At 42.7% G+C, this 14673-nt stretch overlaps 2 non-coding genes across 2 annotated transcripts; one reads left to right on the forward strand and one right to left on the reverse strand.

Annotated features, from left to right (window-relative positions):
* Positions 1-826: 826 nt before the first annotated feature.
* On the reverse strand, positions 827-899 carry trnaf-gaa (transfer RNA phenylalanine (anticodon GAA)). Its single transcript has one exon. It is a non-coding gene; the product is annotated as a tRNA-Phe (tRNA).
* Positions 900-10250: 9351 nt separating this feature from the next.
* Positions 10251-10341, forward strand: trnar-ucu (transfer RNA arginine (anticodon UCU)). The gene is given in 2 exon segments: positions 10251-10287; positions 10306-10341. It is a non-coding gene; the product is annotated as a tRNA-Arg (tRNA).
* The last annotated feature ends 4332 nt before the right edge of the window (positions 10342-14673 follow it).

Here is a 14673-nt window from a genome sequence, read left to right on the forward strand (position 1 = left end):
ATAAGGGCATCGCATTTGCCACTGTTTAATCCTCTGGCACCTCCCCCGTATCCAGGGAAGATTGGAAGATTATAGCAAGCCCTTCCGTTATCTGCATCCGCATTTCCTTTCGCAACCTGGGATGTGAGCCATCCGGACCAGGTGATTTATCTTCCCTAAGCACAGCCAGCCTTTTTAGTACCTCCCTCTCCGAATTTGTACTCTCTCCATTGCCTCTACTTTCTTCACTTCGACTGATATTTTGTCAAATTCCACTTCCTTAGTAATCACTGATGCAAAGTACTCATTAAGTAGATTAACATTGCCCTGCACCTCGAAGCTTATATTATCCTTTTTGTCCCTAATAGGCCCGACTCAACCTCTTACTACCCACTTATCATTTACATGCTGCTCGAAGATTTTTGGGTTTCCTTTCATGTTGACTGCCAGTCTATTCTCATAGAAATAGAGAATAAGCAAATATATAAAGATGTAAGTATTTCCCATCCTTGATGAGGTGGAATATTTTATGTTGTGGGTGGTAATGTCTTGGCCCACGAGTGTGGTGGAAGCAGAGACAATCAATGATTTGAAAAGGAAATTGGATGGATACTTGAAGGAAAGAAACTTGCAGGAGGAAAGGGATCGAGCTTGTGAGTGGAACTGACCAGATTGCTCCGGGGGGAGCCAGCATGGACGTGATCGGCCAAATGACCACCTTCTGTGTTGTGAATGACTCTGTGTTGTTTCTCAAATTCAATCCACTGGTGCTTGGTAAATAATTTCAATGTAAATTGTGCAACTGGAAAATCAGAACCAAGGCAAGGGAAGCATAAGGAAGCGAAATTGCTGAAACCCGGGATTGAACCAGGGACCTTTAGATCTTCAGTCTAACGCTCTCCCAACTGAGCTATTTCAGCTCTCCATTAGCAGTAGCTTGGTGTCCTTGTTTTGGAAGAAAATACATACATTCAAGTTTTCCAAAAGATTGAAGAACACAACATGTGAGTAATATTCCCCATTGCTTTCTCAGTACTGATGGATTGTGAAGCGGGAGACAGCCAGAAGTGCCACTGAGCCGCACAGACCCCGAGCTGAGAATGAAATGAGACCAAATTCAATCTTTCATAGTGAGATGCTGCTGAGAGGTAAGAGTCCTGAATCAAAGCGAGACTTGCTCATTTCAAACACTCCCTGTACTCTCTGCTCATGAAGCCTTAAAAAAGGGAAAAACAGAATGGCACTCAAACTCACAACCCTGCCATTAGAAGTCTCATATTCGACTGACAGAACTGTCACTTCTACTCGGTCTCTTATTGGATGGATGCAACTCCAACGCAGGGATGGCATTCAAATCCTCCCATGGGTCCACATGTCAGACTGAGTTCCATGTTGTAGACTCAAGCAAAGGAAATCTGCACACTTCCAAAACTATCAGCGAATTGAAGCTGATTACAATCAACATCATCAGAGGTCAGAACTACCTGGTGAAAGAAGACACCCTGACGAAGGATCCACAATTATTCAAAGGCATCGACAAAGTGAAAAACAAGAAAATCGATGAGTCAATGCAAGCCAAACAACAGAAACACTGAAGAATTCCATTCCATTCCAGTCCAGATGTTTTTGGAGTCAGGTCACAATCACAGCAACAACTTTATATTCCCACTTGGCTCTCTGTCCATTTAGTTAATTGCTATTTTGTCGACAAGCTCTTTGAATCCAGTTGTCTGGTCCTCAAGCCAGCTCCGCATGGAAGTCAATTCCACCTTCTGCAAGGCTGAAACCAATAGATCACCTTAATCTAAAAATGCCAGCAGACCAGGGCTCGTCCCGGATTTAAACCCAGTATCTCTCGCATGTTAATTAACCATCCTCCCTAAACGAGAATCATACCCCTAGACCAACGAGCCACTGACAGATGAGGCTTTATTAGCTGCTGTGGAATTTCACTGGAACCCCCCAGCCAATCATCCATTTTTTTCAGATCAAAGCAACATCCTGCAAATGCTGAAATAAAAACAGAAAGTGCTGGAAATGTTCAGCAGCTCTGGCAGCATCTGTGCTGTGAGAAACACAGTTAACGTTTCTGGGCACTCACCTTTTGTTTCAGCCATCCTTTCAGACTGCTTCTGTCCATCCAATCTCACTTTCTATTCTATCCACATTCTAACCATTCACTACGTTACTACATTTTTCATGAATTCCTCATTTCTTTTATTAATGACAATTTTGTATTTCTGGCCTTTGCTTCAGACACCACCACAAGTGGAATCATGTCTCCATCTACCCAATCAAACCACTTCGCTGACTCCTCACATTGCAATGTTTCTTTTACCCTGACAGACTGTGGAGTTTCTGCTGCTTGATTGCAGTTCTTCCTTCCCGCCACTAGATGTCACCTCACTCCAATACAGTGAAGTTTCCAAATCTGAGAGAGACACAACAGGAAATAATTGTTCACATTATAGTGAATGTGTGGGATTTAGAAATACTAGGAGTGGAGACGAGTTATTATTGCACTCTGCTATTACATCTTTTATAATGGACTCCAGCATTTTCCCCACGACTGATGTCAGGCTAACCAGTATATAATTCGCTGTTTTCTTTCTGCCTCTTTTTTTAAATAGTGGAGTTACATTAACTACCGTCCAATCCATTGGAACTGTTCCAGAGTCGATAGAATTTTGAAAAAAGACCAGAAATGCATCTGCTATTTCAAGGGCCACTTCCTTAAGTACTCTGGGATGTAGATTATCAGGCCCTGGGGATTTATCGGCCTTCAATCCCATCAATTTCCCAAACATTCCCAACTAATACTGATTTCATACAGTTCCTCCTTCTCACTAGACCCTATGTTCCCCAACATTTCTGGGAGATAATTTGTATCCTCCTTTGTGAAGACAGATCCAAAGTATGTATTTAATTGGTCTGTCATTTCTTGGTTCCCCATTATAAATTCCCCCGTTTCTGACTGGAAGGGACCCACATTTGTCTTCACTACTCTTTTTCTCTTCACATATCTATAGAAGCTTTTACAGTCAATTTTGATGTTCTCTGCAAGCTTATTTCCAATTGTTAATCAATCCCTTTGTCCTCCTCTGCTAAATTCCAAACTGCTCACAATCTTCAGGTTTGCTGCTTGTTCTGGCCATTTTATATTTCTGCTCCTTGGATCTAATACTTTCCTTAATTTCTTTTGTAAGCCACAGTTGAGCCACCCTTCCTGTTTTACTTTTGCGCAGACAGGAATGAACAATTGTTGTAATTCATCCATGCGCTCTTTAAATGCTAGCCATTGCCTATCCACTGTCAACCCTTTAAGTAACGTTCCCCAATCTATCATCGCCAACTCCCGCCTCATACCTTCATAGTTTTCTTTGTTTAGATTCAGGACCCGAGTCTCGGAATCAACTCTCTCACTCTCCATCTTAATGAAGAATTTTATCATATTATGGGCGCACTTCCCCAAGGGACCCCACACAACAAGATTGTTAACTAATCCTTTCTCATTGCACAATACCCAGTCCAGGATGGCCTGTTCTCTGGAGGTGTTATACACCTCTATCAATTCTCCACTCAATCTCCTTTGAGAAAGGCAGAATAATCCTAGCTTTTCCAACCTAACCTTGTAACTAAAATCCCCCATCCCTGGATCCATTCTGGTAAATCGCCTCTGCGTCCTCTCAAGGACCCTCACATTCTTTCTAAAGTCTGCTGAGCAGAACTGGAAGCCACACTCCAATTGGGGCCTAACCAGAGTTTTATAATGGTTCCGCATAACTTCCCTGCCTTTGTACTCAATGCCTCTATTTATAAAGCCCAAGATCCCATATGCTTTGCGAACCACTCTCGAAATATGACTTGCCTCCTTCAAAGATTGATGCACATGAACCTCAAGTCCCTCTATTCCAGAACACTCTTTCGAACTGTGCCATTAAGTATATATTGCCTCTCCCTATTCCTTATGCCAAAATACATCACCTCACACTTGTCACTATTAAATTCCATCTGCCACCTGTCTGCCCATTCTGCTAGCCTATCACTGTCCTGTTGCAGGCAGTTCATATCATCTTCACTGTTTGCCGCTTCTCCAGGTTTGGTGTCATCGGCATATTTTGAGATTCTACTCTGTATTCCAAGATCCAAGTCACTTACCTTGAGCAAAAAAAGCAGTGGTTCTAGCACTGACCCTTGGGGAACACCACTGTCGACTATCCTCCAGTCTGACAAAGAACCATTTAATAAGACTCGCTGTTTTCTGTCCTTAAACCAATTTTCTATCCAATTGGACACTGACCCTCCTATACCACGAACCTCAATTTTGTTAACCGCCCTTTTATGTGGTACCTTGTCAAACGCTTCCTTAAAATCCATATAAACAACATCCACTGCATTCCCTTCATCAAGCTGCTCTGTTATTTCATCAAAAAATGCAGCTAGATTAGTCAAGCATGAACTCCTATTTATAAATCCATGCTCACTCTCCTTAATTAACTCGAACCTCTCCAAGTGACTGTTGATTTTTTACCCTGATTATTCTTTCTAAAACCTTACCCACCGCTGCTGTTAATCTAACTAGCCTGTAGTTACCCGAACTGTCCTTACACCCTTTCTTGAATAAGGGTGTCGCATTTGCCACTGTTTAATCCTCTGGCACCTCCCCCATATCCAGGGAAGATTGGAAGATTATAGCAAGCCCTTCCGTTATCTGCATCCGCATTTCCTTTCGCAACCTGGGATGTGAGCCATCCGGACCAGGTGATTTATCTTCCCGAAGCACAGCCAGCCTTTTTAGTACCTCCCTCTCCTAATTTGTACTCTCTCCATTGCCACTACTTTCTTCACTTCAACTGATATTTTGTCAAATTCCACTTCCTTAGTGATCACTGATGCAAAGTACTCATTACGTAGATTAACATTGCCCTGCACCTCTAAGCTTATATTATCCTTTTTGTCCCTAATAGACCCGACTCAACCTCTTACTACCCACTTATCATTTACATGCTGCTCGAAGATTTTTGGGTTTCCTTTCATGTTGACTGCCAGTCTATTCTCATAGAAATAGAGAATAAGCAAATATAGAAGATGTAAGTATTTCCCATCCTTGATGAGGTGGAATTTTTTATGTTGTGGGTGGTAATGTCTTGGCCCACGAGTGTGGTGGAAGCAGAGACAACCAATAATTTGAAAAGGCAATTGGATGGATACTTGAAGGAAAGAAACTTGCAGGAGGTAAGGGATCGAGCTGGTGAGTGGAACTGATTAGATTGCTCCGGGGAGAGCCAGCATGGACGTGATAGGCCAAATGACCACCTTCGATGTTGTAAATGACTCTGTGTTGTTTCTCAAATTCAATCCAATGGTGCTTGGGAAATAATCTCAAAGTAAATTGTGCAACTGGAAAATCAGAACCAAGGCAAGGGACGCATAAGGAAGCGAAATTGCTGAAACCCGGGATTGAACCAGGGACCTTTAAATTTTCAGTCCAATGCTCGCCCAACTGACCTATTTCAGCCCGACATTAACAGCAGCTTGGTGTCCTTGTTTTGGAAGAAAATACATACATTCAAGTTTTCAAAAAATTAAAGAACACAACATGTGAGTAATATTCCCCATTGCTTTCTCAGTACTGATGGATTGTGAAGCGGGAGACAGCCAGAAGTGCCACTGAGCCGCACAGACCCCGAGCTGAGAATGAAATGAGATCAAATTCAATCTTTCATAGTGAGATGCTGCTGAGAGGTAAGAGTCCTGAATCAAAGCGAGACTTGCTCATTTCAAACACTCCCTGTACTCTCTGCTCATGAAGCCTTAAAAAAGGGAAAAACAGAATGGCACTCAAACTCACAACCCTGCCATTAAAAGTCTCATATTCGACTGACAGAACTGTCACTTCTACTCGGTCTCTTATTGGATGGATGCAACTCCAACGCAGGGATGGCATTCAAATCCTCCCATGGGTCCACATGTCAGACTGAGTTCCATGTTGTAGACTCAAGCAAAGGAAATCTGCTCACTTCCAAAACTTTCAGCGAATTGAAGCTGATTACAATCAACATCATCGGAGGTCAGAACTACCTGGTGAAAGGAGACACCCTGAAGAAGGATCCACAATTATTCAAAGGCATCGACAAAGTGAAAAACAAGAAAATCGATGAGTCAATGCAAGCCAAACAACAGAAGCACTGAAGAATTCCATTCCATTCCAGAACCCAGTCCTGTTGTTTTTGGAGTCAGGTCTCAATTACTGCAACAACTTTATATTCCCACTTGGCTATCTGTACATTTAGTTAATTACAATTTTGTCGACAAGCTCTTTGAATCCAGCTGTCTGGTCCTCAAGCCAGCTCCGTTTGGAAGTCAATTCCACCTTCTGCAAGGCTGAAACCAATAGATAACCTTAATCTAAACATGCCAGCAGGCCAGGGCTCATCTGGGATTAGAATCTTGCATTTCTTACATGTTAATCAACCACATTCCCTAAGCAAGAATCATACCCCTAGACCAACGAGCCACTGACCAGTCAGGTTTCTTTAGCTGCTGTGGAATTTCACTGGAACCCCCCAGCCAATCATCCATTTTATATTTCAGATCAAAGCAACATCCTGCAAATGCTGAAATAAAAACAGAAAGTGCTGGAAATGTTCAGCAGCTCTGGCAGCATCTGTGCTGAGAGAAACACAGTTAACGTTTCAGGGCACTCACCTTTTGTTTCAGCCATCCTTTCAGACTGCTTCTGTCCATCCAATCTCATTTTCTATTCGATTCACATTCTAACCATTCACTACGTTACTACATTTTTCATGAATTCCTCATTTCTTTTGTACTCAATGCCTCTATTTATAAAGCCCAAGATCCCATATGCTTTGCTAACCACTCTCGCAATATGTCTTGCCACCTTCAAAGATCGGTGCACATGAACCCCAAGTCCCTCCATTCCAGCACACTCTTTATAACTGTGCCATTAAGTATATATTGCCTCTCCCTATTCCTTATGCCAAAATACATCACCTCACACTTGTCACTATTAAATTCCATCTGCCACCTGTCTGCCCATTCTGCTAGCCTATCACTGTCCTGTTGCAGGCAGTTCATATCATCCTCACTATTTGCCGCTCCTCCAAGTTTGGTGTCATCAGCATATTTTGAGATTCTACTCTGTATTCCAAGATCCAAGTCACTTACCTTCAGCAAAAAAAGCAGTGGTTCTGGCACTGACCCTTGGGGAACACCACTGTCGACTATCCTCCGGTCTGACCAAGAACCATTTAATATGACTCGCTGTTTTCAGTCTTTAAAACAATTTACTATCCAAATGGACACTGACCCTCCTAATCCATGTACCCCAATTTTGTTAACCACCCTTTTATGTGGTACTTTATAAAATGCTTTCGTAATATCCATATAAACAACATCCACTGCATTCCCTTCATCAGTATTCTCAGATAGTTTGTCAACAAATGCAGTTAGATTCGACAAGCATGAACTCCCATTGATAAATCCATGCCCCTCTCCTGAATTAACTCAAACCTCTCCAAAGGACTTGATTTTTTTCCCTGACCTGTTGATCTCATGCTGATAGCAAGCTCACCATTGAGCATGTATTTGGCAATGTGACCGTCATCCATTTGGCCCAGTCAACAGAGTCACCGCTGACTCAAGAGGGCAAACATGCTGTGGATCCCTGCACGCTGGTGTACTTCCGCATTCGGCACTCTGTCCTGCCAGGAGATGCCCAGTATCCATCTGAGGCAATGGAGGTGGAAGCTGTTCAGCCGCTTTTTTTGGCTGTATAAGTTGTTGATTCTTCTCTACTATAAAGGAGGGTGCTGAGAACACAAGCCTGGTACACGTGGAGCTTTGTATTTTCGGTCAGTTTGCTGTCGGTTCACACTTGTCTTCTCAACGTTGACATGACAGCTGCAGCATTGGCAATCCTGGTGCTGATTTCAGCATCAAGGGCCAGATTGCTGGTGATTGTTGATTGAAGGTATGTGAAGCTGTTGACAACCTCCAAAGTGAGGTTGTCGATGTTGATGCAAAGTGGAGTCTCAACGTCCTGGCCCGTAACTTTCATCTTCCTGATGCTGATTGTCAGTCCAAACTCTTTGCAGGCCAGGGAGAACCGATCTGCAAGCTGCTGTAACTGAACTTCATTATGGGATGTCAGCACAGCATCATCAGCAAATAGCAACTCACAGACTAGGAATTTACCCACTTTGGTCTTGGCGCACAGTCTTGCCAAGTTGAACAGCTTGTCGTCAGCTCTGATGTGCAGGTGAACACCTATATCTGAGTAATTGAAAGTGTACAATAGCAGCATGGAGAAGAATATGCCAATTATAAAGGATGTGATAACTAGACAGTTCGAAAATGATGACATGATTGGGCAGAGTCAACATAGATTTATGAAAAGGAAAACAGGTTTGAAAAACCTGTTGAGATTTTTGAGGATGTTACCTATAGAACAGATAAAGGAGAACCAGTGGATGTGTGGTATTTGTATTTTCCTTTGGTAAGGTCCCACACAGGAGGTGAGTAAACAAAATTAGAGCACATAGGCTTGGGGATAATATACTGATATGGATTGAGAATTGGTTAACAGACCGAAAACAGAGAGCAGGAATAACGGGTCCTTCTCAGGATGGCAGGCTGTTACTATTGGGGTACTGCAAGGATCAGTGTTGGAGCCACAGCTGTTAACAACCTAAATAAATGATTTGGACGTGGGGATTAAATGTAATATTTCCAAGTTTGCAGATGACACAAAGCTCGGTGAAGTGTGAGTTGTGAGGAGGATGCAGAGAGGCTTCCAGGGGACCTGGAGAGGCTAAGTGAATGGGCAAGAACATGGAATATAATGTGAATAAGTGTGAAGTTATTCACTTTGGTAGAATAAACAGAAAGACAGAGTATTTCTTAAATGGTGAGAGGTTGGGAAGTGTCGATGTCCAAAGGGACCTGGGTGTCCTTGTTCCTGAGACACTAAAAGCTCTTGTGCAGGTGCAGCAATCAATTAGGAATGCAAATGGTATGTTGTACCCACACGAGGGGTCATGAGTACAGGAGTAAAGATGTCTTGCTGCAATTGTATAGAGCCTTGGTGAATCCGCACTGGAGTATTGTGTACAGTTTAGTCTCCTCACCTTGTGAAGGATACACTTGCCATAGAGGGGGTGAAACAGAGGGTCAACAGACTAATCTTTTTTTTGCATTTATTTCATTTCATCTCAGTTTGTTCAGTTTGCTTACCTACTGTTTTTTTTCAGGTTTGTACTTCCTGCTGTTCAATATTCAGTCCATTAACACCTAATCTGGACTAATGCTTTGTCTTTCAACACACCATTAACATATTGTTTGCCTTTGCTGCATGACCTTGTGGTCAGCTATGTGGCCTTGTCCAATTTACACCTTCTCCTTTGTTATCTCTTGCCCCACCCCCACCCCACTTGCTTATAACCTGTGACTTTTCTAATATATGTCAGTTCCGAAGAAGGGTCACTGACCTGAAACGTTAACTCTGCTTCTCTTTTCACAGATGCTGCCAGACCTGCTGAGTGGTTCCAGCATTTCTTGTTTTTATGTCACCAGACTAATCCCTGGGATGGTGGGATTGTCTTATGAGGAAACTGGGCCTGTATTCCTTAAAGTTTCGAAGAATGAGAGGTGATCTGATTGAAACTGACAAAATTCTTACAGGGCGTGACAGTGTGGATGTAGACAGGATGTTTGCCCTGGTTGGTGAGTCTAAAACCAAAGGACATCGTCTCAGAATAAGGAGTAGGCCATTTAAAACTGAGATGGGTGGAATTTCTTCACTCAGACGGTGGTGAATCATTGGAATACTGTGCCCCAGAGGGCTGTGGCAGCTCAATCATTGAGCATGTTCAAGACAGAAATTGAAAGAAATCTTGACACTCATGACATCAAGGGATATGGGGATAGCATGGGAAAGGGGCTTTGAGGTCGGTGATCAGCCATGATCGAATTGAATGACAGAGCAGGCTCGACGGGCTGAATAGCTTACTCCCATGTTCCTCTGTTCTGAAGAGAGTTGGCGCCAGCACGCAGCCCTGCTTTACCCCACTGCTGATCTTGAAAGCGTCTGATGTTGCTCCATTGTAACTGATGGAACTGTGCATGTTCTCGTGGAAAGAAAAGATGATGCCCAAGAGGTCAGGAGGGCAGCCTGTCTTCCATTGCAGTTTGAAGAGCCCGTCTCTGCTGACAAGATCAAAGTCCTTAGTGATGTTCATAAAAATGTGTAAGTCTCTGTGGCGCAGTGGATAGCGTGTTGGACTTCTAAATAATGATTAAGACGATATCCAAAGGTTGTGGGTTCAAACCACACCAGAGTCAGATTTTGGACCAGAAACAGAGGAGCACAACGGAACAACAAATGAAGAAATGCGCCAAAAGCACAGACTCGGAGACAGAGCGAGAGACAGAGGAGCAGAGCAGGGGAAGAAATCGAGGAGTGACATCACAATGGAGAGTGAGAGCAGGGAAACAGAGAGCCGCTGGGGTGAGGATACAGGATTTGGTTCTTTCTTCGGTGCAGTGGAAGGAGCTGTTTGGTGAGGATCTGGTAAGCTGTGACATCACAGGCAAGCAGGTAGTTGATTGGTTTGGAAGAACCGACCTGCTTGATGCGCATCTGGTAAGTGATTAAGATCCATTTTAGTCCTCACGTTTAAAATAGTAAACAAACTAATGGTAAGTTTAATAAAATATGCAATAAAATGAATAATTGAATAAAATATTTAAGTAGTTAATTGAAACACGTTAAGGATGACAGGACAGGTGATGTGTCACAGCTGCAGCATGTGGGAGTTCCTGGATGCCACTGTGATCCAGGGCAAACACGTCTGCAGTAAGTGTTTGCGGCTCAAACAGGGAGAAAAAGGGAATGTAGTGGTAGTAGGGGACAGTATAGTAAGGTGGATTGACTCTGTTCTCTGCAGCAAAAGCAAGAGTCCAGACGGCTGTGTTGCCTGCCGATGCCTGGATTCAGGACATCTGCTCAGGGCTGGAGCGAAACATACAATGGGAGGGGGAGGATCCAGTCGTCGTGGTCCATGTCGGTACCAAAGACATAGGCAGGACAAGGATAGAGGTTCTGCAAAGTCAGTATGAGGAACTAGGCACCAAATTAAGAAGCAGAACCTCAAAGTTAATCATCTCTGGATTATTACCTGAGCCATGTGCAAATTGGCATAGGACAAATAAGATTAGAGAAAGTAATGTGCGGCTGAAAGACTGGTGTGGTCATAGTGGGTTCTGGTTCATGGGGCATTGGCACCAGTACTGGGGAAAGAGGTGGCTGTACCGTTGGGACGGTCTACACCTGAACCGTGCTGGTGCCTGTGTTCTAGCGAGCCACATAACGAGGGAAGTCGAGACGGTTTTAAACTGAATAGTGGGGGCAAGGGATCAAATTTGGGAAGATATGGTGAATCAAGGAGGAGAGACAAGGCAAGAGAGAAAGGTATAAATATGGGAAATGATAAACAGACTGTGACAGGAAGGGACAGAATGTACAAATCGAAGAGTAAATCGACAGATAAGGCTAGAGGTGACAAAAATAATAAAAGGACAAAACTAAATGCTCTGTATCTGAATGCATGGAGCATTTGAAACAAAACAGATGAACTGGGAGCACAAATAGAATAAATAAGTACGATCTGATAGTCATTACAGAGACATGGCTGCAGGGCGACATAGATTGGGATGTGAATATTGGAGGTGACATGGCATTTTGGAAGGACAGGAAGCTAGGAAAAGGTGGCGAGGTAGCTCTGTTAATTAATGATGGTATTAGCGTAATAGAGAGGGATGACCTGAGTTCTGGAGATCAGGATGCAGAAGCAGTTTGGGTACAAATGAGAAATCATAAAGGCAAGAAGTCACTTGTGGGAGTGGTGTACAGGCCACCTAACATTAACCACACTGTCGGATGGGATATAAAGGAAGAAATAATGGCAGCTTGTCAGAAAGGTACTGTGATAATTATGGGGGATTTTAATCTACATATAGATTGGAAAATTCAGATGGGCAGAGGTAGCCTAGATAAGGAGTACATAGAATGTTTTGGGGATAATTTCTTGGAACAATACATTCTGGAGCCAACCAGAGAGCAGGCTATACTAGACCTGGCATTGTGCAACGAGATAGGATTAATTAATGACCTCATAGTTAAGGTACCCCTAGGGAGTAGCGATTATAATATGATTGAATTTTACATTCAGTTTGAGGGAGAGGAGAGTGGGTCCCAGACTAGTATTTTAAATTTAAATAAGGGCAATTATAAGGTCATGAAAGCAGAGCGAGCTAAAGTGAACTGGCAAATTAGGTTAAGGGATAAGTCAATAGAGATGCAGTGGCAGACATTTAAGGGGATATTTCAGAATACACAGAATAGATACATTTCAACGAGAAAGAAAAGTTCCAAAGGTGGGACTCACCATCCATTGTTCACGAAAACAGTTAAAGATACTATCAAACTTAAAGAAAAAGCCTATAATTGTGCAAAGGTGGGAGGCAGGTCAGAAGATTGGACAGAATATTTAAAAAAAACAGCAAAGAATTACTAAAAGATTGATAAGGAAGGTAAAATTAGAGTATGAGAGAAAGCTCGCAAGGAATTTCAAGACAACTAGTAAGAGTTTCGATAGATATTTTAAAATGAGAAGAGTTAACAAAGCGACTGTTGGTCCAATAGAAAGTGTGTCTGGGGAATTAATAATGGATAATTAAGAGATGGCAGATGAATTGAACAGATACTTTGCATCGGTCTTCACTATTGAGTATACAAATAACATCCCAGTATTAGCCGTATATCAGGAAATTGAAGGGATGGAGGAACTCAAGAAAATTACAATCACCAGGGAAGTGGTACGAAACAAATTGTTGGAGCTGCGGGTTGACAAGTCGCCAGGTCCTGAATTGGCTAGTGAGATAGTTGATGCGCTGGTTTTAATATTCCAAAATTCCCTAGATTCGAGAAGGTTCCGTTAGATTGGAAAAGAGTGAATGTAACTCATTTATTCAAAAAGGGAGGGAGACAGAAAGCAGGAAACGACAGGCCAGTTAGCTTAACATTTGTCTGAGGGAAAATGTTTGGAGCTATTACAGAGGATGTTATAGCAGGGCATTTAGAAAAAAATTAAGGTAATCAGGCAGAGTCAACATGGTTTTTTGAAAGGGAAATCATGTTTAACCAATTTATTGGAGTTCTTTGAGGCAGTTACATGTGCTGTGGATAAAGGGGAACCAGTGGATGTATTGTATTTCGATTTCCAGAAGGATAAGGTGCCATATCAAAGTTTATTGCAGAAAATAAAAGCTCATGGTGTCGGGGGTAACATATTGGCATGGATTGAAGATTGGCTAGCTGACAGGAAACAGAGAGTCAGCATAAATGGGTCATTTTCTGGTTGGCAAGAAGTAACGAGTGGTGTGCCACAGGGATCTGTGCTGTGGCCTCAACTTTTTACAACTTATATAAATGACTTAGATGAAGGGACCGAAGGTATTGTTGCTAAATTTGCTGATCACAAAGATAGGTCGGAAAGTAGGTTGTGAAGAGGACATAAGGGGGCTACAAAGGGATATAGATAGGTTAAGTGATTGGGCAAAGACCTGGCAAATGGAGTATAATGTGGGAAATTCGGAAATTGTCCACTATGGCAGGAAGAATAAAAAAGCATATTATCTAAATGGTGAGAGATTGCAGAGCTCTGAGATGCAGAGGGATCTGGGTGTCCGAGGGCATGAATTGCAAAAGGTTAGTATGCAGGTCCAGCATGTAATTAGGAAAGCTAATAGAATGTTATCATTTATCACCATGGGAATTGAATACAATAGTAGGGAGGTTATGCTTCAGCTATACAGGACATTGGTGAGACCTCTTCTGCAGTACTGAGTACTGTACTGGTCTCCTTATTTGCGGAAGGATGTAAATGCATTGGAGGTAGTACAGAGAAAGTTTACGAGACTAATACATGGAATGGGTGGGCTGTCTTACGAGGAAAGATTGGACAAGCTAGGCTTGTCTCCGCCAGAGTTTAGAAGAGAAAGAGGCGACATGATTTGTTATTTAATTTATTAATTAACAAATTATCTATCCTCCAGTCTTCCGGTACCTCACCCGTGGCTAACGATGGTACAAAAATCTCTGCCAGCGCCCCAGCAATCTCCTCCCTTGCTTCCCATAGCATCCTAAGATACATCTGATCAGGCCCTGGGGATTTATCCACCTTAATGCGCTTCAAAACCTCCAACACCTCCTCCTTTGTAATGTTGATATGCTGCAGGATATCGATGTTCCCTCCCTTGAACTCACTAGCTTCCATTACCTTCTCCACGGTAAATACAGACGAGAAATATTAATTTAAGACCTCGCCCATTTCGCGTGGCTTCACACATAGATTGCCACACTGATCCTGAAGGGGACCTACTCTCTCCCTAGCTACCCTTTTACTCTTAATACACTTATAGAATCTTTTAGGATTCTCCTTTATCTTATCTGCCAGGGAAATCTCATGGCCCCTTTTCGCCCTCCTAATTTCCTTCTTAAGTATACTCCTATATCCCCTATACTTCTCGAGGGACTCGCTCGATCCCAGCTGCCTATACCTGACGTATGCCTCCTTCTTTGTCCTGACCAGACCCTCAATATCCCTCGTCAAC

Source organism: Heterodontus francisci, unplaced genomic scaffold, assembly GCF_036365525.1.
Source record: "Heterodontus francisci isolate sHetFra1 unplaced genomic scaffold, sHetFra1.hap1 HAP1_SCAFFOLD_43, whole genome shotgun sequence".
NCBI lineage: Eukaryota > Metazoa > Chordata > Chondrichthyes > Heterodontiformes > Heterodontidae > Heterodontus > Heterodontus francisci.